The sequence below is a fragment of the Electrona antarctica genome (genome assembly GCF_951216825.1).
Source record: "Electrona antarctica genome assembly, chromosome: 9".
Lineage (NCBI taxonomy): Eukaryota > Metazoa > Chordata > Actinopteri > Myctophiformes > Myctophidae > Electrona > Electrona antarctica.
In genome coordinates this window covers 45,117,865-45,144,105 of record NC_136790.1, presented here as the reverse complement: position 1 = coordinate 45,144,105, position 26,241 = coordinate 45,117,865, and positions in this window count along the sequence as shown.

Here is a 26,241-nt window from a genome sequence, read left to right as displayed (position 1 = left end):
ATCTACAAGCTCACAACACGTCTACAACACGTAGACAAGCTCACAACGCGATGCGTTGTGAGCTTGTAGATCAGCTATTTACAGCATGCAACCAATTGTAAAATGACTTACACTGGATCTCTTGTCCACTAGTCCCTTCCTAACATTTTAGTCTAGTTTTTATTTGTCGATGAAATTGTCAGTATATTTAGTCTTAGTTTTAGTCATCATAGCTTAGTTTTCATTTAGTTTCCATTTAGTTTTCGTCCGTGAAAAAAAGGTAGTCGACGAACAATTTTCATCTTAGTTTTAGTCGACGAAATCAACACTGGCCAGTGTTGATGTTGTCGACTAACACCATGACAAAGCATAGATCGTGGGTGCTGTATGGTGTGTACAAGCCTACAACAATGACCGTGCATCTTTCATCAGACGTCTATGTGGTCTTCTATAACAGGGGTTCTCAACGTTTTTGGCCGGGGACCCCCGGACCCCCGCCCGGCCCCTCCCGACCCAATAATAGAGACAATACACCATAAACTAGAAAAAGTGCCCTTCTGGGCACAGGTCTCCACCAGGAGGATAGGACTGTGTGAGATGTTTGTCAAAATGTTTAGGAGTAATATAAACATGTTTGCCTTTGATGGCAATTGGATGATTAGAGGCATTTTGTTCCAAAAATGTGTTTAGCAAAAATCAACCTGTTGGTGGCGCTATAACAGACCAATGTGAAAAGGGTGGGATATATTCCTCAGCCTAGTAAGAAAATGTGTGAAAGATTTCACGTAAATTGCATGCTGCGTTCATGATTTGAGGCTTTTGTTCAAAACGGGGCAATCTTGCAAACTGTGAAAGCCAATTATAGCCAATTAGGATGGAATATGAAATATCGGACAGATCCGACTTGAGCACATGACCATAGAGATACTGTGTAACGATTTGAGAGATTTTTGGACAGAATCTGGAGGAGTAATATAAAAAAATGTGTTTTACAAAAGTCGGCCTCCTGGTGGCGCTATAAAAGGCAGATGCGGAAAATGCAGGTCAAAGGTTTGTCCTTGGCCTCTGGGAGTGTGCATGCAACGTTTCACGCAGATCGGTGCAGTTTTAGGTAAAAAATGTGAAAAGCTGCCTCATGGTGGCGCTATAACAGGCCGTTCTGGAAAATGCGGGGCAGAGGTTCATCGTTGGCATCCAGGGAGTGTGTGTGCAAAGTTTGGCATCGACCGGGTTAAGAACCACTGGTCTATAGCCCAGTGGCGTATCCAGGAATTACGTTTTGGGCAGGCAAGATATGTGTTAATTGTCGTCTCCCCGCGCACAATCGTAGCACTAAAGGTTTTCAAAGAGATATACCTGCCAGACGAGTAGGATACAAAGGCTGAAAGGCATGCATTTACATTCCAATGGGTGATGGTCGCGCTCTACCGCAACGGCCAATCAGCTGTCCATTAATAGTTATCAGGTTTTGTTTTTGTCCTCTTTTTTTCTCATTGTATGGATTTTGGCCAGGCAAGAAATGGATTTGGACAGGCGGTCGCCTGCCCTCGCCTTATTGTAGATACGCCTCTGCTATAGCCTCTAAGCATAATCGGGGTGATCAAACTCTCCTCTTGACAGCACTTGCCTCAGTTCAAACCCCATCTGAAACGATGCCTTTCAACTCCCACATACAATTCAATGCTGCGTGATTCATTTTGTATTATTCATCCCCTAAGCAAATCTTGTTGATATACCAATTCTCTCCTGTAATCCCCTTTCACTGTGTGCCTCTCCCACTCCTATTCACGTATGTGTTCTTTATTCAGATGGAACTGGACCACCCACACCATTTTAGAAACAATACAATTACTCCCCGTTTCCACTGAGAAAGAATTAGCTGATGTGCATTGTGCAAGCTGTATGGTGTGTGGAATGACGATGCGGCACGCTTTGAAATAAAGCAACATCGGTCTCACAGTTCTTCCATGGTCTTTTAAGCTCTGTTTCTAAGGCTAAATGTGATTGGAAGGTACCAATCTCCGATTGCATCATTTGCCGCTGCCTTTAGAATCACTATACGGTTGATACGATACGACGCGATACGATCTTTATTGTCAGCTTGCACTGAAATTTGTTTTGCGTCCATGACGTCACCGTTCAAGATACAGACAAGACAGACACAATTCATTACAAAATGATACACATTACACAAATCTCAGATAAACCGCGTTGCTCGTGAACATGCCATGGTTTCAGTAAGTCAAACCTGACTAAAAGTTAAAGTGAAGGGGCGCCCGCTGGCCTAGTGGTCCAGATGCATGCCACATAATGGGCTCTGGCCTGACAGCGTGTCGTGTGTTCGTGTCCCGTTCATGACGACCTTTGCTGCGTGTCTCTCCCCTTCTCTCTCTTTCCTGTCTGTCTTCACTTGTAACTATCAATAAAGGCAAAAAGCCAAAAACAAGTGAAAGTGAAGGCACTTTGAGTCGGGTTCATGAGCTCTGGCACCTAATTGTTAAGAACTGGCCGTGTCCAAAAGTATATCTGCAATGTCCGTGCAGTGTAGCTGGAGGAGCTACGTCGTGTGACATGTAATGATGATCACAATTATAAGATTGTCAAAATTGTGCAGTGTGCAACCACCGCAAGAAAAGCAGATGTTAATGAATTCATCTGATTTGCACAATGCCTTTGATCTACTGTAGTAGATCTGGCCCCTTGTCAAAGGGCCGATTTAGATTGCCAAAATTGATTTGTCAAAATTGTGCAAGCACTTGTAAGCCAGACATAAATTAATGCCTTTTTTGCGGACACAAACTATACACAATGCCTTTCATGTATGTAAGTATGTAAATCTGGCCCTTAGTATAACTAACAAAATGCCTTTAGTCAATGGTTATGAGCCAGCCCAGTAAGGCTGAAAATCACAGCCTTACTGGGTCATACATAACCTATTAGACACAGCCTTCAGGTCTGTGCCTAATATAGGTTATCCATAGTAGAAATATGACAGGGGGATATGTCTTTACCACAGAAAGGCCATTGTCAGGTCAATACAGTGATTAACAGATCAAACAAGGGACTCACTAGACTGATAAGAAGCACTTTCATTTATCAAATAACGCTCACACCTCGAGTAGCTGATCCCGTGATAAACAGGTTGGTTTCTCCACACAGACACGTAGCGCATGATTAATAGTGTCGCCTTACGTTGATAAATGGGACCAATTGTTTTCTTTAATGTAATTGAAAATTTAAACATGGGTAATGAGCTGCAGCAGCGAATGCACAGGTGTTTTGATTGCCTGCATCAGTGTGACTTATTACTTATTATGTAATTTATTCTTTTTTTTACACCACTATCTTTCGTTTCGTTAAGATGCATTTAATTAGCCTAGAAAATCTTTTTTAGTTTAAGAGTTTTAGGCTGATTCTGTTTCCACTAATGCAGTATTATTTCGCTATTATATATTGTGATTTTGGCACACAGTACCCACATTCACTGGAATTAATTTAGCTAAATCGTTCAGAGATGTATTGAAATCCCTGCAGTTGGCTCCAAAGATGAACAAATTTGCATGTCTCAACTTAAAATGGGGGAAACGGGTTTATTAAGCCACATTACTTTCTCTTTGATGATGTCCGTTAACTAAAATGGGAGCTTATTGAATTCTCTGTTACTCTTTCTCCTGTGGGAAAGACATGCTGTTGACTTGCTCCATGAAATCGTAGCATTTCTCTATCATTATCTTCAGCCGTATCATCTTCCGTTTGGCCTCCTTTGTTTAAAGCAGTCTCTCGATATTCGGTATTAACCCATTCAAAACGGGAACCCCTTTTGGTGTTTGAAGCATTATGTTATGCTTTGCTATTTTCTGTTCTGCTATTTTTCAACAGCTAAAGTTTAGCTGTTGAAAAAATTGCAGATCTACAAGCTCATAGCATGGCACTCGAACTTGTAGGTCTGCTATTTCTGAAAAATCGTGAAAATGTGCCTGAAATCTTTGAATATATATTGTTACAGAGCGAGTTTTTAACTCAAATCTTTGCTACTGGGAGGGTCGCTGGAACAACATATTTTCAGGTGGGGGTCGGCGGCCAATGGCATATTTGGGGTCCTTGACATGAATATGTTTGAGAACCACTGACATAGAAACATGGGTTTTTCAGAAAACTGTCAGGATTTAGAAGGCATTTTTTAAATTTCGACGTCCGGTTTAAATGGGTTAAACCCGATTGAATGGGGGGGGGATACAGTACCCTGCTGCGTTCTCCCTGCTAGCCCTATTGGCTTCTTAACTATAGCCATGCCGCCATCCGTGGATAGACAGTGTGAGAAGCAGATACGGTTTTGCCCACATTCCTACTGTGCTTGATCTCATAATTACAGGGAAGGAAAAAAAACATGCCAGTACTCATCTGATACTCATACTCATTCCATCACCATGATCCGTTAATTTTACTCTTACAGCATTCACTTTGATAATACGCTTGGGGTCATTTGAGGTTATTTAAGCTTTCTTCCAGGAAGCTGAAACCTTGACACTAGTCAATCGTGCCAATGGAAAAAAAAAACAATGATATAGTTACATCACAATATCATCCCCTCCCCTAACCCCTCCCCCTTTTATCATACAACCACAGCTGTGGGTGCGGCTTCAGTTCAGGTGGATCACCATCCATCACCAGGCAAACCAGGCATACTTAATGAACTGGTGGGCGCGTGTCCACATAAAAACGTCTTTTTAACAAATACTTTTTTTGAAGACGATCTTCCTCCTTATATAATAATAATACCTGATGATCATGTTTTAGGGTGGAAAGGGTGAGCTATCAAATTAATCGGACACGGCTGGTGCCCAATTGAGAAAATCTTTCAGTTAAAAGCAAATGATATCAAGTCGCTAATGTAATATATGTATATGTAATAATGTAATATCTTTCTACTAACCTCAACATTGAACTCTGAAACAGATTATATTGCTGAATACCATGGCAGACAATGATTTGCCGAATTAGTGCATGATATTAGGCTATTAGATTACATAACAATTCCATCTCCTTGATACATTTCAGAATATTTCCCATTAGCGTCGCGTTTCAGTCCCGACGCGGTCTCTTGGGACTTGGGGGATAATCGTTACACATCTTACTTCCTCAGTCATGTGCATGTTGGTGTCGTGTTACTGAAAAGGGTATCTTTGAAAAACAAAGAAGGGTCCCGCACACTGTCAGAAAACTTGCCAAAAATGTTGCTCTTTATTCAACGTTTCGGTCTATTCGACCTTCATCAGGACAGACAATGCGGGACCCTTCTTTGTTTTTCAAAGATACCCTTTTAAGTATGCTTTATTGCCCTACGCACCTGTCAATAGCCTTGAGGTGTGCATCGGCCTTTTGCTAAAAAGGTGTCGTGTTACTGTACATGTGATGTGATGTGCATTCAAAGTTGTGGTAGAAATCCTACCTTATGCACATTTAGTTAGTGTTGTAATACCAGTTTTCAACCAGTGGTCCGGGGACCAGCAGTGGTCCTTGAGGAGGTTCCAGGTGCTCCCCTGCAGCTAAATGATGTTGAGTTGGTAACCAAATGGACCATTACAGAGCTTTAACTCTTGAGAGCGTAAAATGAATGATGGTCTAGTGAAAAAAATACAATTAAAAAAGACCATTGTGAGTGTATGGGAATTTTCTCTATCACTCTATCACTAAACACAGGTGAAATTCACCCGAACACCTGCCTGTAGAATAAAACAGGGATGTGGGCAGGCAGGGAAACAAACCTACCTTCTATGATGTCACTGAGCCATAAGCCACAGAATTGTCCTGGTGAAAATCACCCGTGTGTTTAGTGTTCTAGGATTAATAGTATTGTATTTAAACTGCAATAAAATGTGGTTTTGCTGTAACTTTGCTTCATTGAAAATGAGGCACTCTCCCTCAGTGTGATCCTAGAGTAAATGAATGCATCTGTATGCATGATGACACATTGTTCACTGTAAAATGAATTAATGTGTTTTCCACAACATAACTGATCACTTAACCTCAGTTCGGTCACGTCCGGGACAGATTACGTCACACACATTATTGTGTGTGTGTGTGTGTGTGTGTGTGTGTGTGTGTGTGTGTGTGTGTGTGTGTGTGTGTGTGTGTGTGTACATAATTGTTCTGTACACATGTTTGTAGTCTGCTTAACAGTTAGGCTATATATAAAGATATTTGTGTTTATTGTTGAAAAATCAGACCTGTCTGAAGTGAGCAGTGCTGACTGCACAACAGTGACACTTGGTGGTCAACAAATGCTATTGCGTCTACCGTCTAGCAGTCTGTACTGCACTGTTACACTAAAACTCAGCTTCCCATCATGCACCTGTGCAGTGTGAACCTCAACAGTGCCACTTTGTCACCTGTTGGTATCCTAAACATAGGGACACACATACATTGATAGGGACAGACATTGCTGGTCATTGGAGTGGCTGCACCACTCAAAAACAAATGCTGGCATTATCAGAGAGATACTGTATCTAACATAGTTCTGCAGAGTGCGCTGGTTGTATATCGTCAAGAGATGACGTACTAACTAGTATTCGTTGCTGTCTGGAGGAAACCTCATAACTCCATTTTTTAGGTTTTTGATTTTTTTGCTATTGAACCAATGGAAAGTAGTAAACAACGCATTGGACAAAACCTCTTACTGTAAGTCCACTGGACCCTCAAACTGTCTGCTAAAACTCCACCACCTCTCTCCTTCTCATGCAAGTAATTGACAATATCTAACACCAACTTTGATGAGGCAGTATTGCATCGTTTAAAAAAATATAAGGTTTATTCATTTCCTTAAAAATGTATATTTTTCATTTCCTTAAAAATGTATATTTTTCATTTCCTGAAAAATGAACATTTTGGTGTTATGAGGTTTCCTCGGGACAGCAGAGATATAATAATAGCTCATAACATGACACGTTGTGAACTTGTAGGTCTGCTATTTTGTCTGCTGTCCGCTTGCCTATATTTTCACTCGACGCTGTGCATCCATGACATCCATGACATGCCCAGGATAGGGTCGCGAAGGTTCACGTCTTTTAAATGAGCAGTGAACTTTAGGGAATGGTCCGACTATCTCATTAAAAACTCATTTCAGTCTGTCAGACACTTTTGTTTCTGAAAAAAGAAATCTCATTCTGTGAAACGTTATGAGCATGAAGCTGAGGGCACACACAAGAATAGTCTCCAGCCACTTCACTACACTATCTCTAAAAAAAAAAAGAAAAAGGAAAAAAAAAGAATTCCACCCATGGCCGTGGTACATGTGTGAGATAAAAGGAACATTTTGACCTTGGTCCCGACTGTCTCATTAGAGCAGCTGAGCTGCGGCGCGCTGTACGGAACAAACAGAAAATACACAATTAATATCGAGAACTCTGGCCGAGTGGAGAAGCGACAGCGCGAAGGGGTTATTTAATGCTCTTATATATTGATGCAGTGCTCTGGTCTACTGGGATGTGGATGCATGGCGGATGTCTGAACATGTGTGCAGGGACGTGTAGAGAGTGTTAGAGAGGCAGGGGCTGAAATCCCGTAAGAGGGCACTTTTGGACAAAAATAGCTGATCTACAAGCTCACAACGCGTCGCAGCGCGACGCGTTGTGAGCTTGTAGATCAGCTATTTTTGTCCTATGGGGCCTATTGTCCTCTGGGGCTATTTTGCCCCAGAGGCAGGGGCTGAAATCCCGTAAGAGGGCACTTTTGGACAAAAATAGCTGATCTACAAGCTCACAACGCGTCGCGCTGCGACGCGTTGTGAGCTTGTAGATCAGCTATTTTCGGGGCGCAACCCAACACTCTTTATCTACTGGAGATGCGGTGTACGACATGGATTTCGAAACAAATTTGTTTCAATTCAATTCAATTGAAACAAATTTCAGGAGACTTCGGGGGGAAAAGCAATTCTCCTGAATGCTGGCATTCGGCATGGTATGGAAAGGAGTGTGGCATTTGCATTTCTTTCACCATAGTAAATGCTGCTTGCGTGGTCTGGAAAGGGCAGTTGTTTTACAGATGGGTAAAAGGGCAGGGGCTTTGATGTCTATGTGTGCACGTCCCTGTGTGTGCGTGTGCGTGCGTGCGTGCGCGCGAGTCTGGGTCACACACGTGTAGGGCCTATGTACGTCTCTGGTCTCTGAGCCCTCCTCCCTCTGGCCGTGTGGCCGCGCAGGAGAGGCTCGTTTAAAGCAATTGGCACTCAAAGGATGTTGGCGATCAATAGGGAGTGCAGAGGAGCAAAGGGCAGGGAAGCATCTCCCCCCACTCTAATCACCATCTTAACCTTCAGCCTTGTCTGGAGGGCCTGACAGGCCCACCTGGAGGCTGGAGTGGAGGCCCCGTTCCGTTCTGAAGGGCCTGACAGGCCCACCTGGAGGCTGGAGGCCCCGTTCCGTTCCGTTCTGGGCTCCCACTCCGTCTCGTACCGATGATGCCTACACTGGGTGAGAGAGAGAGAGAGAGAGAGAGAGAGAGAGAGAGAGAGAGAGAGAGAGAGAGGGATGAGATAAAGAGCGATAGAGAGGAGGGGGTGCTACAGACAGACAGACAGACAGACAGACAGACAGACAGACAGACAGACAGACAGACAGACAGACAGACAGACAGACAGACAGACAGACAGACAGACAGACAGACAGACAGACAGACAGACAGACAGACAGACAGACAGACAGACAGACAGGAGAGGGAGAGGGAGAGGCTGCTGAAAAGAAAACTCTTGGAGAGGAGATGTGTAGCGTACAGTAGATGTGTAGCTAACTGAAATAAAGGATCAAAAGAAAGAAAAGCAACTTTGTTTGTTTGATTTGGCTTTTCTCCGTATTGACCCGAGGCTCATCTGACAGAGAATCATGGGAAAAATGTGTCGTGGGAAAACAAACGAACAGCTCGTTACTCTTTTTAGAGTAGGCTAAAAGAAAGCGCTCGACCCCAGTTCACCCACGAAATTCCTTTATTTTTTATTGTTTACCTAGCCTGTGATGTCTTTGACTTGCGCAGACTTTTGGTTTGTAAAAACATTACAAACATAACGGTACATCCAGAAATAAAAAATGACGAAACAACTTGATGTTTCAGAGACTCCACATAACAACAACAAAACGGTATATAAAATCTGTCCATAAAGTACAAAACAAAGCTCCTATTATCATTTAGATTCTGTTCTACCGAAGCCCACTGAGAAACCTTCCAGAAATATCACCAAAGATATTAAAGTAAAGTGAACTTTTAAAACACCAGGAGCTTATTCACGGGATGTGCGTGAACGCCCAGGCGCGGAGAGACAGCGAGTGCATTTTCCGGCAACGGCATGGGCCGCGGAACACCCGCGAAAATGGAGCTATATAATCCAAACCCTCACCCTAACTCTAACCGCAAGCACGGCAGGACACTCTAATCCAAACCCTCACCCTCACCCTAACCCTAAACACAAGCACGGCGCAACGCATGTCGGCAACGGCATGACCCGCGGAACACCCTGAGGTTTACCGGCTACTGCCGAACAGACCGAAATGAAGTGGCAATGGAGTGACGAATCCCCCGCGGCAGTTCTATCACGAGTGGTGAAGAATTATAGCATTATTATTATATGGTACAGCACACACACACACACACACACACACACACACACACACACACACACACACACACACACACACACACACACACACACACACACACACTTTTACAGAGAGCATTGGTCTCCTCTCTCTCTCTCTCTCTCTCTCTCTCTCTCTCTCTCTCTCTCTCTCTCTCTCTCTCTCTCTCTCTCTCTCTCTCTCTCTCTCTCTCTATGTATTCTCCTCGGCTCTCAGAAACTCAGTCTGTTTTAATGAGCCGTGCTGCATCTGCCTGAGGCAGACCACCACCACTGACCTGATAGCATTTGTCTCTCTGTTTTCTTCCCTCACGCTCCTTCTCTCATGTCTCTCTGAGCTCCCTCTCTCTCTCTTTCCCACTTCCTCTTCCTTATACTTCCATCTTCTCCGCTGACTGTTTTACACTCTCTGCCTCTTCTCTCTCGTTTCTTCCCTCACACTCCTTCTTCTCTCTGTCTCTCTTCTCCCTCTCTCACTTTAATTGAGCGGTGCCTGGGGCGCCCGCTGGCCTAGTGGTCCAGGCGCACGCCTGACAGCGTGTCGCGTGTTCGAGTCCCGTTCATGACGACCTTTGCTACATGTCTCTCCCCCTCTTTCCTGTCTATCTCCACTTCAAACTATCAATGAAGGGAGAAAAGCAAAAAAAAAAAAAAAAGATTGAGCGATGCCTAACCCCTCCAATGAAGGGGCGTGTGTGTATGTCTGTATGTCTGTCTGTTTGGAGTATGGTACTGTACAGTATGTCTGTTTGTAGTATACGACCCATTGATCCCTGATTGGGGTCGCATTCCGGCCACATACACACACACACACACAAACACACACAGTCACACACACAGTCACACACAGCCTACACCGCTCACACGGGTGTGGCTTGGAGCTTGGGGCTAAGGCGCAAGTGGAGGACGCGGGGAGTGAGCGAGTGTGACAGTTGGGGTTTTAGAATTTGGCTCTTACTTCTCCCCTGTTTTCTCTCTTGCACTTTCCCTCTTCTCCCCTCTCTCTCTCTCTCTCTCTCTCTCTCTCTCTCTCTCTCTCTCTCTCTCTCTGATCTCTATACTTGCTTTCCTTCTCTGGCTCTCTTCCTCATGGTACATATCTTCCTTTCTCTCGCTTGTTCTCTCTCTCTCTCTCTCTCTCTCTCTCTCTCTCTCTCTCTCTCTCTCTGTCCCTGTGTGTCTGTGTGTGTCTCATTCATTCCGTCACACCAACTTGAGTCACGGCTGTCTTTGTTCACTCGACTCTGGTGATTGATTTGACGCTAACCACAGTGATAACGTCTAAAGTGCATGCTTCTCATCAGTTGCACTTCACATCCTGCGTGCTCAGCAAAGTATAGGGACTTAAAAAGAGCACATTGCCACCCACTGATGAACCTGTTACCCCACACGGCCCGACGCTGCGCGCCTCTCCTCGGCTGAACCGCTTGTTTTTCAGCAGCGGCTTCAATCCTTCATATGCCATGTCGACAGTTTCATTGCCTGGTGAAATAACAGCCAGCAACTCAAGATGTGCCCGTAGTGCCTTTCAGGTAACGGGTTTTAGCTTCAGTGAGGAAGACGACACACACACACACACACACACACACGCACACGCACACGCACACGCACACGCACACGCATAATCTTCTCTTCGTCTTCATGCAGGGAATGTGGCCCTTTGGGAAGTCTACACACGGTATTACTGTATCTATAGTGTGTGTGTGTGTGTGTGTGCCTGAGCAGGCAGTGTTTGATCTTTTAGAACAGTGGTTCCAAAACGTTTTCGTGTCAAGGACCCCCCCCCAAATGATACTCATTAGCCTGCAGACACCCCCTTTGAAAATACATGCCAAAGACCCCCATAAGAGAAGATTCTTACGGCTCTAGCAGTGATTTTCAACCATTTTCATTTCAAGGGCCCCCAGTTTGACCTGAATTAGGCCACACGGTCCCCCATTTAATGACATTTTTATCTCTGTATATTGTAAAATCTAAGTTAATTTAACTCTGAGAGTGTACAAAATGGTTCCATTTGTACACGCTCTGAGTTACAGACCCATAAGGGTCCATTTTGGTTCCTAACTCTCATTTAGCTGGGGACCCCCCCTGGAACTCCCTCAAGGACCCCTGGGTGTCCCCGGAACCCCGCTTTGGGAACCATACTGTTTTATAATGCACTCCATCAAAGTATCAGGCAGTGGCTGGGGTGATGAGTGCCATGACCTTTACCAAGCAGCACATCTGCCACATGCGGCGATGCTCGATCACAGCCAGCAGGTTCCCAGCTTGGAGACGGACGGTGCATGGTATGGCAACCAGCTGTTGCGCCAGGAGGAGATGGAATACTGTTGCATCACAGAGCGAGCGAACGAGCGAGCGCCGCTCCTTCCATTGATCATCTCTGTGGTCGTCCGGGAGGACATGCACACACACGTGTGCAAGCATCGGCTATATACAGAGAGACACACATAGATACATCATGCATTGTCTTCGCTCCCTCTCTCTCTCCTTCTCTATTATCGTTTTCCTCTCTATCATTTCTCCCCCATATCTTTCCCTCTGCATCCTTTTCTGCGCACCATGTAGGCTACCTATACTCTTACATGCAGTGTTTTCTCACGTATAGTCGCACATGCCTCCAAACAAGTTCTCGCGTAGGAGGCGCCCGCATGGCTCCACGATAGCTCCATATACCTGTGACACTGTCTCACACTATATATCTCAACGATTTGCATAATATTCTTTCCATCTCTCGCCTCCTTTGATGAATGTATACTATGCAATGGCTCTTTGAGCGTTATTCAAAAGATGAGAAATCCTCGCTGGGTATGGTAAATGTGTTGTTTGGCTCTAAGGAGGATGGCTCTATAGTCTAAGGTCACAAACAAAACATCTTGAAAAGGGCTCGTTGGATTGCCATGGCATTCGCTGTGCACTTTCATGTCACCCAGAAGATGGCGGCACATGATATTGATGACCCCATGGCACCAGCATTAGGCAACAATGTCCTCTTGCTCACACGATATCTCAAAATCTAGTCGGCGGATTTTCCATGAGACTCAAGTGCATTTATGCTCCCCGGAAGGTGAACCCAACTGCATTTGACGACCCCCGTTGACCTTAGTTTTGGCGCCACACTTCGGCCACATTTGCTGGCAGGGTGTAATGCATTTATGCATTTGTTTTTCATTGGAGCTGGTGTGTCAGCCACCATCTGTGTCTGTGTTGTTCTCAGTAAGCCTCTGGAAGAGGAAAGGAAACGCGTATCAACAGAATCATCAACCATCTCATGTTCCTCCTTCCTCCTTCCCGCGCCTCTCATTTATCCAGGCCAGTCATGCCAGTCCTCTCTCTCTCTCTCTCTCTCTCTCTCTCTCTCTCTCAAACCGTCTGATGCATACGAGGGGGGATGTACAGTACAGTACAGTACATACACACACACACACACACACACACACACACACACACACACACACACACACACACACACACACACACACACACACACACACACACACACACAGACACACACACACAGACACACACAGACACACACTCACACACACACAGACACACACACACACACACACACACACACACACACACACACTCACACACACACACACACACACACACACACACACACACAGACACACACAGACACACACAGACACACACACTCACACACACACACACACACACACACACACACACACACACAGACACACACAGACACACACAGACACACACTCACACACACACACAGACACACACAGACACACACAGACACACACTCACACACACACACACACACACACACACACACACACACACACACACACACACACACGTACACACAATCATAATCTTCTCTTCGTCTTCATGCAGGGAAATAATGTTGGCCCTTTGGGAGGTCTACACACGGTATTACTGTATCTATAGTGTGTGTGTGTGTGTGTGTGTGTGTGTGTGTGTGTGTGTGTGTGTGTGTGTGTGTGTGTGTGTGTGTGTGTGTGTGTGTGTGTGTGTGTGTGTGTGTGTGCTGACCCCATATTCTAATTATGTCTCTCTTTTCTCTTTCATGTGCTGTTTCGCTGTCACCTGTCTCCATTACAACAGGTAAGCATCTTTATATTGCTTTTTTAACTCCTGATACTGTCTCGTTACATGCCATCCCGCCTTTCCTTAAATGTATTTTAAGATGATTTATTTAGGCAGCTTTATTGGACAAAACAGTATAAAGTGACTGGAAAGGGAATGATCTGTGTGCTTGGTTGGTTCACGAGGACACCGTGAAATGTGTGAAGCATTTTAGGAAGCCTCCCTATAGCTCATTTGATGTACTCCTCAATCCTCTCCCCTCCTTAAAGTGATCACACGCTGTCTGGACCATCTCAGTGCCACCCCAGATAAAACGTCCACATCGTAGAATGAAGGCAGCAAAACCACTCTTGGGTGTCATTCCGTTTGACAGTGTCAAGGAGTGTACTAGAGTAGTTGTACGAGTAGGCTAGCGCTGTGACAGAGTTTGGTCCTAAGTTGTGTCTGCATCATGGTAGTGCTACTGTATGACAATATAACAAAAGCTCATTATAACAGCTAATTTACCGACATGAAAATAAAGGGAAGGTCATTATTTGTGTTAACGCCCGGGGGTATTTTCAACCATTGAATCAGAGCGCCCAGCGATTTGCAGCTACGGAGTGCATTTCAAGGTGCACCAGGCGCCATCTTGGATGTAGCTGAAGTAGCTAGATGTAGCCAAAATACCCCCGAGGCGATCGACAACAACGGGAGGTGTGATTACCTCTAACGCGACTAGCGACGCGACCACGATGGGCCGTCAAAAACATAATCTTTGGTTAGAATTGGACGGATTGATTTAGATCAAGAGTTGTTCACGTTTTAAGATTTTCGATCTCATCCACTAAAATGGAGGGGGACCACTTAGTTGCCCAACAGGCGCTCCCAGCCTGTGGAGCGATCATTAATGTTCCGTGCTGTGTGTTAACAGAAACTGCAACAGTACCTTTACCACAGAAATGACAGAGGCTATTTATAGTACTTGCAGTACTTCATCAGCAAGAGAAAACATACGTTTACAAAGCCAAATGGACCCATTTAGACCTGAGGACGCATCCGTCTCACCTTAGCTTTAGCACTTTAACCATTATTTTGACCTTTTATCTGTTGAAATATACTGCAGCGGATCTACAAGCTCATAGTGCGTGACCGTGACCACAACAGCGTCTTCAAATTATCCTCAATACATTTTTGGCTCAGGTCTGAGCAAGCATCTCTTTGGTTTAAATGTAAAGGTTAGGTAATTGGCCGGTGTTCAACTTCTCTCTTAATTCAAAAGGGAGATTATCCCAGTAGTGGAATGCTCTAATAGAGAAGACCAAACACGTTACTACACGTCTGTGTTGTACACTGCGGAGAAGACCCCTCCGGTATACAGTGGTGGAAAAAGTACTCAAAGTTTTTACTTACTAAAAATAAAGGTATCAATACCGCAATGTAGACGTACTCCATCACAAGTAAAAGTCCAGAATTCAAAATGTAGTACTCAAAAAGTACTCAAGTAAAGTAAAGTACTCAAGTAAAGTATTGGTATCAAAATGTAGTTGAAGTACAAAAGTATAAAGTACTCATTATGCAGAATGTCCCATTTCACAAGTTTTCAAATATACAAATCTTTTGAAAATAGCAGATCTTCAATCTCACAATGCGTAGAATAACAATAATAATTGTGAGCTTGTAGATATGTTATTTTCAAATGGCCGAAAGGTATATAGGGCTGAAGTGGTTAATGTATGTTTTGTAATAATAATCAAACTAGTAGCTAAAGTTTTACAGTGTACAGAGTACAATATATTGGATCCGAGATGTAGTGGAGTAGAAGTAAAAGTACTGGAAATTGGAAATACTCAAGTAAAGTACAAACACCTCAAAATTGTACTTAAGTATGCACTTAATTACTTTACAGCCACTGCATTGCAGAGTAGGCCCCTCCGGTGTAGTTGTCCTTTGGCTCCTATAGCTCCTATACTTTATGAACCGAATCGGAATGGGATGCTCAAGTGGCTTCCACTGCGGCACACCTCTCCTCTCCGGGGACGTTAGTTAGCACACATTATACAATATATATATCGTTTCGAGGAAGCAATCTGATTGGTTAACAGCCTTCTAGCCGTGGTTCAAACGAGCACCACTCCACACCTAATCAAAACAAAGAATTCAGCTGCTCTGTTTTCCCAGAGCGCAGCAAACTAGGTGGCTAGGCTAGCTAGTTTCTTGGGACATTTGTAGTAGTTGTAGTAGTGACTACATCTGTCATTAAAAATATAGGATTTTCTTAGTTTTAAGGGTAACTGTTGTATAATTGCCATATTACACTCGAGGGTGTGGTTTAACTTGATCATTGCCACTTCAGTGATGCTTGCGGAACTCGACTACGTCTCGTTCCTGACCGCATCACTGTCGTGGCAATAATCACGTTAAACCACACCCTCTCGTGTAATATTGCTTAATTCAGCCCATCCTAGCAAACCGTTTGTACCAATTGATGGTACAAACGGACTTCCAAAGCAAAGTGATAATACTTCCACAATAGCGCATGCTAAAATCAGCAGAACACGTCGTCACATGCATTGTACAAAATGAGTTGATTACAGTGTTTACTGCAGGAAAAAGCTTTGCCCCGGTCGGTGCTGGCCCGGGGGAAGAATCTAAAGCTTTGCCCCGGTCGGTGCTGGCCCGGGGGAAGAATCTAAAGCTTTGCCCCGGTCGGTGCTGGCCCGGGGGAAGAATCTAAAGCTTTGCCCCGGTCGGTGCTGGCCCGGGGGAAGAATCTAAAGCTTTGCCCCGGTCGGTGCTGGCCCGGGGGAAGAATCTAAAGCTTTGCCCCGGTCGGTGCTGGCCCGGGGGAAGAATCTAAAACTTTGCCCCGGTCGGTGCTGGCCCGGGGGAAGAATCTCCGGCGTGCGACCGAAGCACACCCGCGCCTAACATTCTTTTGATGAATTAATTAATTAATTTGAATAATTTTGATTACTATTGCCCTCAAAATAGAAGAGAAGTTAAAGGAGCATTCAGTGATTTGGAAAAAAAACCCGGTACCCGGTCCACCCGGTAACAAGATGTGCACATGCACACGCTCTACAGTGGGGGAAGTACAACAGACCAACAGCACGTGCACCAATGCCCTCCCCACTCGATCATGATTGGAGGAAGGCCCCTCTCATCCTGATTGGATGAAGGCTTTGCCACCCAAAGCCCGAACCGAAACTAGGGTTTTTTGACCCCAGGGGCTCACTGGGGACAGGGAGGAACTCCTTATATGGTCAGCACACTTTATAGTAGGGAGGATTATCCAAAAAATAAGAAAAAATAAGTGATATTTGAATTAAGTGAAATCACTGAATATACCTTTAAGAGAAGAGAAGTTTCATAACACACATCTTTTGAATTTTGATTAATCTCTTCTCAGATATTCTATTAGCGTCTAGGTGTTCCGTCATGCCCATTTCAGCACAGCTTGAGAGCTTATTTCAACAATTGCCTGTCGTATAATATATTTCACTCCAATTTTATTCCTTGGCTTGTCTTGCCACGGTGCCAGAGACTTCAGGCATGGTGCGACGGCGGGGCAAAAAATGTCTGCAGGAAACCCTTAATCGTTTTGTCTGTGAAAGCGCATGCGGCGTGGTTCTCTTCCGACTATACAACCCCAAATACCTCCCACAGTGAAGTAACTGAAGTGCATTTAGTGCTGTGGTGAAGTACAATTTTAAAATGAGTTGTGAAAGTTGTTCTTAACCGTTTGACCGCTACCATTATTTAATCCCTCCGTCGCGTCCTGCCAGGGTTTTATCGCGCGTGACACTTACTTTGAAGAGCCAAATATCCGTAATATATCGCATTTTACTATGAAACCATTCCGTGTGTGTTGACGAAAGCTGGTGCTTGTTCTCTCGGTCGGTGGTGGAAAAAGTGGACCGCGAGTATCACAGCGCCTGCTACAGGCCGTTGAAAACGCTTGTCTGGGACAAAGCGACCCCTGCAATGTCGCTTTTGGAGATAAAGCCGTCTGAAAACAGAGCAGGCAATGTAAGTGGATGCACGCGCATCTTCAAAATGGCCGCGGCCATTGGCTCAGAAGCATAACAGAGCTAATGAACGGTAGCTTTTAATACGATCGTATATTAAAACATGCATTAAATAATACATCTCTGTTAAAACGGCTTTTCCGGGTGTGGCACGGTACGCTATTCTACGTGTCTATGTTCCTGGCGGGCCTCGTGTTAACTGACGTGAAGGTACAGGTAATGAATTTCCACACCCATGCCGGGTGAGATAATTCCGTGCATAATTCCGTGAATAACCTGTGAGCCCTGACAGGAGGCTAATCCATTTTCATGCTCGGGGCTGTGGCTGCTCAAATAGGAGGGTTTGCAGCTTTGAAGGAGATTATAGAGGCAAAGGCATCTCTGCTCTGCCACTTTCGCGAAAGTTTCGTAGTGAGTGTGTGTGTGTGTGTGTGTGTGCATGCGTGATGTGCTCGTGCGTGCGTGTGTGCGTGTTTAAACAAACACACATTGTTAATGGCATTTATTATTTGTGTTGGGCAATCTGTTGTTTGTTAAGCAATTCACAACTAATCCCAAGAACACGTGTGACAAATTGGCATACGGCCTCACGGCTGTGTGAATATTGTGCTGAATATGTGTGTGTGCTGTGTGTGTGCTGTACACTCTGAGGCAGGGTGTATATTTATGTTCCAACCCATGTGCATTTTGTTTGCTGTGCAAGTGCACCACTATTTACACTGCGATACTACTCATTGTGCTCTTTCCATCTTCATTCACAACTCCCACTTATGTCCATGTTTTTTCCCCCTCCATCAATGTCTCTCTCTCTCTCTCTCTCTCTCTCTCTCTCTCTCTCTCTCTCTCTCTCTCTCTCTCTCTCTCTCTCTCTCTCTCTCACATACTGTACACACAATCACACACACACACACACACACACACACACACACACACACACACACACACACACACACACACACACACACACACACACACACATTGTGTGTGTGTGTGTGTGTGTGTGTGTGTGATGCTATCTCTGGAGGTTTTGTTACCAAGGGCATATACTGGATCAGCTGTAACACACTCTCTCCACTATCTGTCTGTCTGTCTCTCTTTCTCTTACACACGCACGCACGCACGCATGCACGCACGCACGCACGCACGCACGCACGCACGCACGCACATACTCTCTCGGGCGTGTGAGTTGAAGCATTCTGTGTCAAGTGTTGTTGGTGGCTAGGGGGCATCTGGTATGGACCTTATTGCTCTCTAGTCGGCCTACACTTGTTTTAATTGGAATACTTTTATTTCCATGTATATTTGCTCATACAAGGGGTATTTGTCTCTGTGCCTCAGCCTCATATGGCGTGACCATCTTCCATTTATTGCTTGAATACTTTTTCTTTTTATTAACTTTATCTATGCCGCCAGTCTTCCCAAGAACTGAGCTAAGCTATGCCACCATTGACCCCAATTCATTTCATTACATTTTTTTTTAATTCTCTGTTGGACCTAAATGAACACGAAAAATATCAAAAGAAACTTTAGAATTTCTGGACTGTCTAAACTGAGTTGATAACATCTTTTGTTATGTAGATATCAACAGATAAACTAGAAAAAGTGCCCTTCTGGGCACAGGTCTCCACCAGGAGGATAGGACTGTGTGAGATGTTTGGCAAAATGTTTAGGATTAATATAAACATGTTTTTTAGGCATTTTGTTCCAAAAATGTGTTTTGCAAAAATCAACCTGTTGGTGGCGCTATAACAGGCCAATGTGAAAAGGGTGGGATATATTCCTCAGCCTAGTAAGAAAATGTGTGAAAGATTTCACGTAAATTGCATGCTGCGTTCATGATTTGAGGCTTTTGTTCAAAACGGGGCAATCTTGCAAACTGTGAAAGGTAATTATAGCCAATTAGGATGGAATATGAAATATCGGACAGATCCGACTTGAGCACATGACCATAGAGATAGTGTGTAACGATTTGTGAGATTTTTGGCCAGAATCTGGAGGAGTAATATCAAAAAATGTGTTGTACAAAAGTTGGCCTCCTGGTGGCGCTATAAAAGGCAGATGCGGAAAATGCAGGTCAACGGTTTGTCCTTGGCCTCTAGGGAGTGTGCATGCAACGTTTCACGCAGATCGGTGCAGTTTTAGGTAAAACATGTGAAAAGCTGCCTCATGGTGGCGCTATAACAGGCCGTTCTGGAAAATGTGGGGCAGAGGTTCATCGTTGGCATCCAGGGAGTGTGTGTGCAAAGTTTGGCATCGACCGGGTTAACGGTGCCGGAGATTAGCTGGTAACGGACGGACGGAAGGACACACGGACACACACACGGACGGAGTGCAAAACATACTCTCTCCCCATGCCTTCGGCCTGGTGGAGTCAGTGCAAAACATACTCTCTCCCCATGCCTTCGGCCTGGTGGAGACAATAAAGCTTGTTCTCCATGTGTACCCTTGTCTGAAAACTACTATTAGTGTGAGACGCCATTGAATGTTTCAAACACCTCTGGTCTAGGTTCTACTATAACGACATATGCATGCCATATATCAAATTAAACCTGAGGTTGTCGAGTGTAATTGTAAAAAAAGAATTAAAAAAAAATTGCATTATCAAAATATCAGCCTCTACAATGCAGCATGCATGTCAACATACTGGTGTATTTTGTGGCCCCAATCCATCGTTGACTGCTGAGAACTCTGAAATGGCACATGGTAGAAGATTATTATTTTTTTGGCTGGAAGTGGACATTCTACGCTGCATTTGGATATACATTAGGATGCATGTTTCTCAAAAATCTGTTTCTCTCAGAAACAGATTTTTGAGAAACATGCATCCCTAGAAATTGTGACGCCCAGACGTGGGCCCAGACGGTTGAGCTAACCGGAGGAAATAACATTGTTTATAAGGAACTGTTTCAGTTTTCTGTGAGTGAAAGAAATACACTGGAAGGTGATGTGGATGATGGCTGTCAAGGGGTGTAGGTCCGGATGGGGAACTCCTGAAGTGTGTTTTCTTCTAGTATAAGAAAATATTGGTTATTTTGCAGGGGTGTTATTACACCTATCTCGTACAGGACAGTGATCCTGCAATATTGAAAGTTGCAACCTATATTTTGGTTGAGGAAAGGGGTGAACCTCGTAATTTTCAAGTTTCCTTCTCGTTCGAGTGAAGGTTTAATTGTCTGCATTCATTTCCGCCACAGGCCATGACGCCATGTTGATATAGTTAACACGTGAATGAATTATGCGCAGAGAGGCCCCAAGAAGAAAGAAAAGAAGGTATCAGTGCATAATGCCTATCAGATGCTCACCAATGACCTCATTAGAGGTATTCATCTGTCTCCCTTCCTTTATGTCTCTCTCTCACTCTCCCTCGCCATCTCTCTATAATGTCTCTCTCTCTCACACGCAATGCGCACACACACGCGCGTGGCCTCGCATCTCTCCTGCTACTTCTGTGCCAACTGCAATAAATAAAACACCAGCAGAACCGTTTGTGATATCACACACCAAACAGCAAGTCAACTCATTTCCATATCCCTCTGAAATGGTATGTATAATCTGTCTCGGGCGATGGTGAACGGCGTCATCATCACAGCACAAAGGGGAGCCGAGGAGAAGCGGCGTGTCAGACAGCCTGTTCTGCGTGCCACTCAGGAGCCTCATTTAGAAGTTGCGTTTAGGAGACAATGAGCTACAGATTGTCAGTACACACAATACCGCACAGAGAAATGATTCACACAAATGTTGTGAATTGTTCATTCTGGGTGCAATGTTCAAATGTCACGGCCAGCATTCTTGCATTGCGTATAGGTAGCCTAAAGGCCATGCAGTGGAGAGATATACCGATCATTGTTGAATTGACCTTTGTAACAAAACATATAACAAAACCAGTTGGCTTACAATTACAACAGAGTAACTTTCCAAAGGGTTATGTCTAGTCTAATGCCTATAATGTATGGTCCGCCACACACTAATAGGACATACGAAAATAGCAGAGCTTGTAGATCGTCTATGTTCAGCGTCGTTCAACAAAAAAGGTGTGAGGAACAGGACCATACAGTGTGCGGTGGAGTCATTCAAATGTTCATTCTTTGGCGCCGTAGTCGCTTGCACATCATTGTCTCGTAAACTGTTGTCATAATATGACAACAGTTTAGGAGACAATGACGACAACACATATTATACAACAGGTCGTTTCGAGGAGGCAATCTGATTGATTGAAACAGCCTTCTAGCTGTGCTTCATACCAGAATCCTGGAACGCAAAGAATTCAATCTGTTCTCCCAGAGCGCAGCAGACTGGGTGGCTAGGCTTGCTAGTTTCTTGGGACATTTGTGGTCGCAGTGGCCAGAGTGTAGAGTAGGAGAGTAGCGACATGCTTTGATCTCGCCGCAAAGCGGGTGCCTCTGGGCTATAGTTCCAAACATTGCTCCTATGGCAGGAACTATCCCATTGAGAAGAATAGAATGAGCACTTCCGCATTCCATTGTTACATTGGGAGTCAACGCTAGTGTCGCCACTCTCTTACTACTGTATATTACTCTGGTAGTGGTAGTATGATTTGTTTTTTAGCGATTATCTTAGTTTTAAGGGTAACTGTTGTATAATTGCAATATTACACTTGGGGCATGCTTTAACGTCATAATGCATTTCTGGGTTGCTTTCGGAACTAATGACCTTAAACCACCCCCTCTTGTGTAATATTGCTTAATTATGTTTCATGTTGCACCTCCTTGACTGGAAGGTGACTGGTCTACAGCACATAATTATGACAGTAAAGTGCTTCTGAGTGTGTTGTATTGGCGAACAGCTTACAGATATTCACAGTATAGGCTACTTACTGACAAACGTTTGGTCAATAATTCTATTCACCTTTTGTTCATGTTTCCAACGATCGCATATCAGGATTCTGAAGTTTAAGGACTGATTCAGGCTATACTCAAGCAATTACAGGAATTAACAGTATTCACACGTTTAGTGTGCAGATTGACTAAATTCCATTGCATGATACGAAGTGCAATCAAGTATAAATCCGGCGTCATTTTGCCATGAGATGAAGTTAATGTGGCTGAATTCTGTCTGCAGTGCATCACCACACACAGGCCGTTATCTGTGCTCCGCACACTCTGTTTGCTGCTCTCGCTCATTTCACTAGCAAGGACCGCTGGTAGTACATTATTAAATGAATGGCCGTGCTGAAGGGGAAAAGTTCCTGCTTAGTAATGACAAACTCCTGCTGTAACTTTTTGGTATAGGTGTGTGCAGGCATGTGTGCATAATGTAGGTGTGCGACTGTGCGTGCAAAATGCGCAAGTTAAGATGCAAGCGCACTAAATGCACAGCATATATAGCGCTCGAGTCTGCGTGTGCAGTGAGATAAGACCGAGAGAGAAATGAAGGTACAGCCGAGTACACGTCTAAATGGAGACGTATTGGCGACGCAGGTATAACTTCTGCTGCGGTTCTCCACGGGACGGCTAATGAGGTAGTTTAGCTTCAGGGGTCGTTCTATTAAAAAACAACAACTGCAAAGGATGGGATTGGAGGGGGAGGGCGGGGGTGGGCGGGTGGGCTGCAGGAGACTCTGGTCCACACTCAGTCTGTGTGTGTGACTGTGTATGCAAGGAAACACAGCAGAGAATGGGCTGGTTCTCCGTCAGACTGGACAGCTGTGTCCCAAGGGTGTGGTTGGAAATGGAGGGAAGAATGGAGAGGGAGAGAGGAGAGAGTTAAGGGGGCTGGGGGTGGTAGTGGGTGGTGGTGGTGGTTGGGGGGGGGGGTGTAGTGGATGGAGATAATGGGGAATGAAAGAAAGAGCGGAAATGAACGAGGGAAAGCCGATAAGAGAGAAGACAGATAAAGACGCGTTGGTAAACAACACATTCTATTGCCTCAGCCTTGATTTGCTGGCATGTCCGACACGTCAAAATGTAAAATACAACGTCAGGGTTGTGAAAGAAAGAAAGAAAGAAAGAAAAATAAATATAGCTGCAAGCAGCGATAAGGCGGCACCAAGAAAGAAGACAATACGCAATAAGAACAATATGCACAAATAAACTGACGAGCTGAGTTGTCAGTACCTGGATTTGAACACACAACCTTGTTGTCCGAAGGCAAGAGCTCTACCAACTGAGCTATGCACAGTCAGTTGACTCATTCTAAACAGTCATCCAGTGTTTTTGGTAACAATCATGTGTGTCCTGGTTTTGGGGATGTCTATCCATTACTACAGTGTGTTTTGCTGTAAATGTTTTCACGCACAAACTTCTCTTCAACTGGGATTTCAGTTAATGGTCCATAGATTGTGTGCAGGACGTTTCACACAAATTGCTCAAAAACCCAGGCAGAAAATCAGGTATAAGCATTTTTCAAACTACTCAAAATGGCGGAAAATCAAGGAACATGTGGAAACAAGTGCCATGACGTTTGGCCAAATGAGGCATGAGTTAAGCCTGTTCAAAGGTTTCATTTTCAAAAAATTGCTATAGCGCCCCCCTTTAGCCAATTGGAGTAAGACTGCTTTCAGTGCTATTTGGCATGACCCTCTACTATACTGTAAAGTGACATAAGCATATGACGCTGCATGTATGTATTAGAGGCAGAAGAAGAATTTTCACAAACCAGCAATTTTCATTGGCTCATAAAAACTTAATTTTTTCACTTAAAAAATATGTACTACAATTTATTGTCCGTATAGGTCCAAAGTTCACGTGTAAATGTTTTTGTGCATTTTGATCAAAGATCCTGGGATCATATAATTCAAAATGGCGGGTGATCTAAAGGTCAGAGGTCAAAAGTCAGAACACGAAAGTTGTTCGGCATGAGGAGACACATATCAAAGTGTCATTGCCAACGGTCAAACGGTTCATGAGCTATGCACGTTCAAAGTTTGCATTTTCAATTGAGTGCTATAGTGCCACCCTTTGGCCAATGGTCATGGGCTTCGCATAGTCACCGTTTGGCATGACCCTCTACCATGTTGCCAAAACCGACTGCACGGTTCAGCCAGAACTGCTATTTTTGGCGGAAGGAGAAGAAGCAGAAGAAAAAACCCCACAAAAACAATAAGTGACCAAAGTCACTTTGTGACTTCTTGGTCCCTTAAAGAAATAAAGAAATACCCGTAGCGTTGGGATGGCCAGAAGCGTAGCTTGTCCTTTGCTGAATAATGGGAAGACCTACTGTACTTCATTTATAAAACGGAAGCTAATGTACCCGAGGCTTATTTGGGGAAAGCGTTGTCGAGTACAATACAAGGGCTCTGCTGCACCCTTTTCACTCTCAGTCTGGACAAAATGCAAGCTGACGTGTATCCATGAAGTTATGACTGAGTATTGTTGCTTGTTTTGGAGTGGTCGCACACCGTCTCCTTAGAATTACTTTGTGTGTCCCTATATATGTATGTATGCATGTATATATATGTATGGATAATATACATTTTATGTACTATAATATACTGACATTATGTCATCTTTGCCAACAATTTACTGTAGCCGTTTAGCTGACACTTTTATCCAGAGCGACGTGAAAGGCATGAACCCTACTAAACGACTATACTGTAGACCAGGGATTCTCAACGTTTTTGGCCGGGGACCCCCGGAAATGCTTTGGCAATGTCTCGGGACATTCCCCCCTATCCCCCCACCTCTTCTTTTTTCTTCTGTTTTCCTTTTCTTTGATGCAAAAACGATGTATTTTTGGCGCTGCACTGCGGCGACATGGGCATAAGGGCTACGCTTGCATGCGGGCCTTTTGTCTAAGACAAATTTCTTCCTCGGGAGACAAATAATAAAGAACCTTGAAGAACCTTGAACTAAGAAGTATAAAGCAACTATGGATAAAACCTGCTATGCATGTCACAAATTCACAGTTTACATTCAACTGTCCATTACTAGGTGTACAGTTTTGAAATTCTTTGCTATAGTAAACTGATGGCCTACTTGACCACTATATACTTCACTGCACGGCAACGAGTCTAAATCTACAAGCTAGTTGAAAGGATCAATGGCCGTACACAGTACAGTTGCTTACTGGTATTCTAGAATATGTACTGTAAGGTCAGCCAAGATGAGGAGGAAGCTTTGTCATGACAAAGTTTAAGGGAAATTGAGGCCAATGCATTACAATGGCGGCGGTGATGCCCCGCAGCGCACTTCTTCCTTCTCCGCTCTGTTGTTGTGATGGCCACTTTGGAGTATTTTTCAACACTATACGACAAGCGATTACACCGTTTTAAAAGTTTTAAAGCAACTCGGCTTTCAGCACAGTGGCTCTTCAAAGGTTAGTGAAATCACGGCAGGGTTGATCTGGATCACGACTGTTTAACCGCGGCATTAAAACAGGGGTTCTCAACGTTTTTGGCCGGGGACCCCCGGAAATGCTTTGGCAATGTCTCGGGACCCCCGCCCCGCCCCCCTCCCGACCCCCAATATAAATTAACTGCTACAATAACCTTAAACCATTTTGGGCGGGAACCCCTTTTGGTGTTTTAAGCATTGTTATAATTTAGCTATTGAAAAATAGCAGATCTACAAGCTCATAGCACGCCACCGA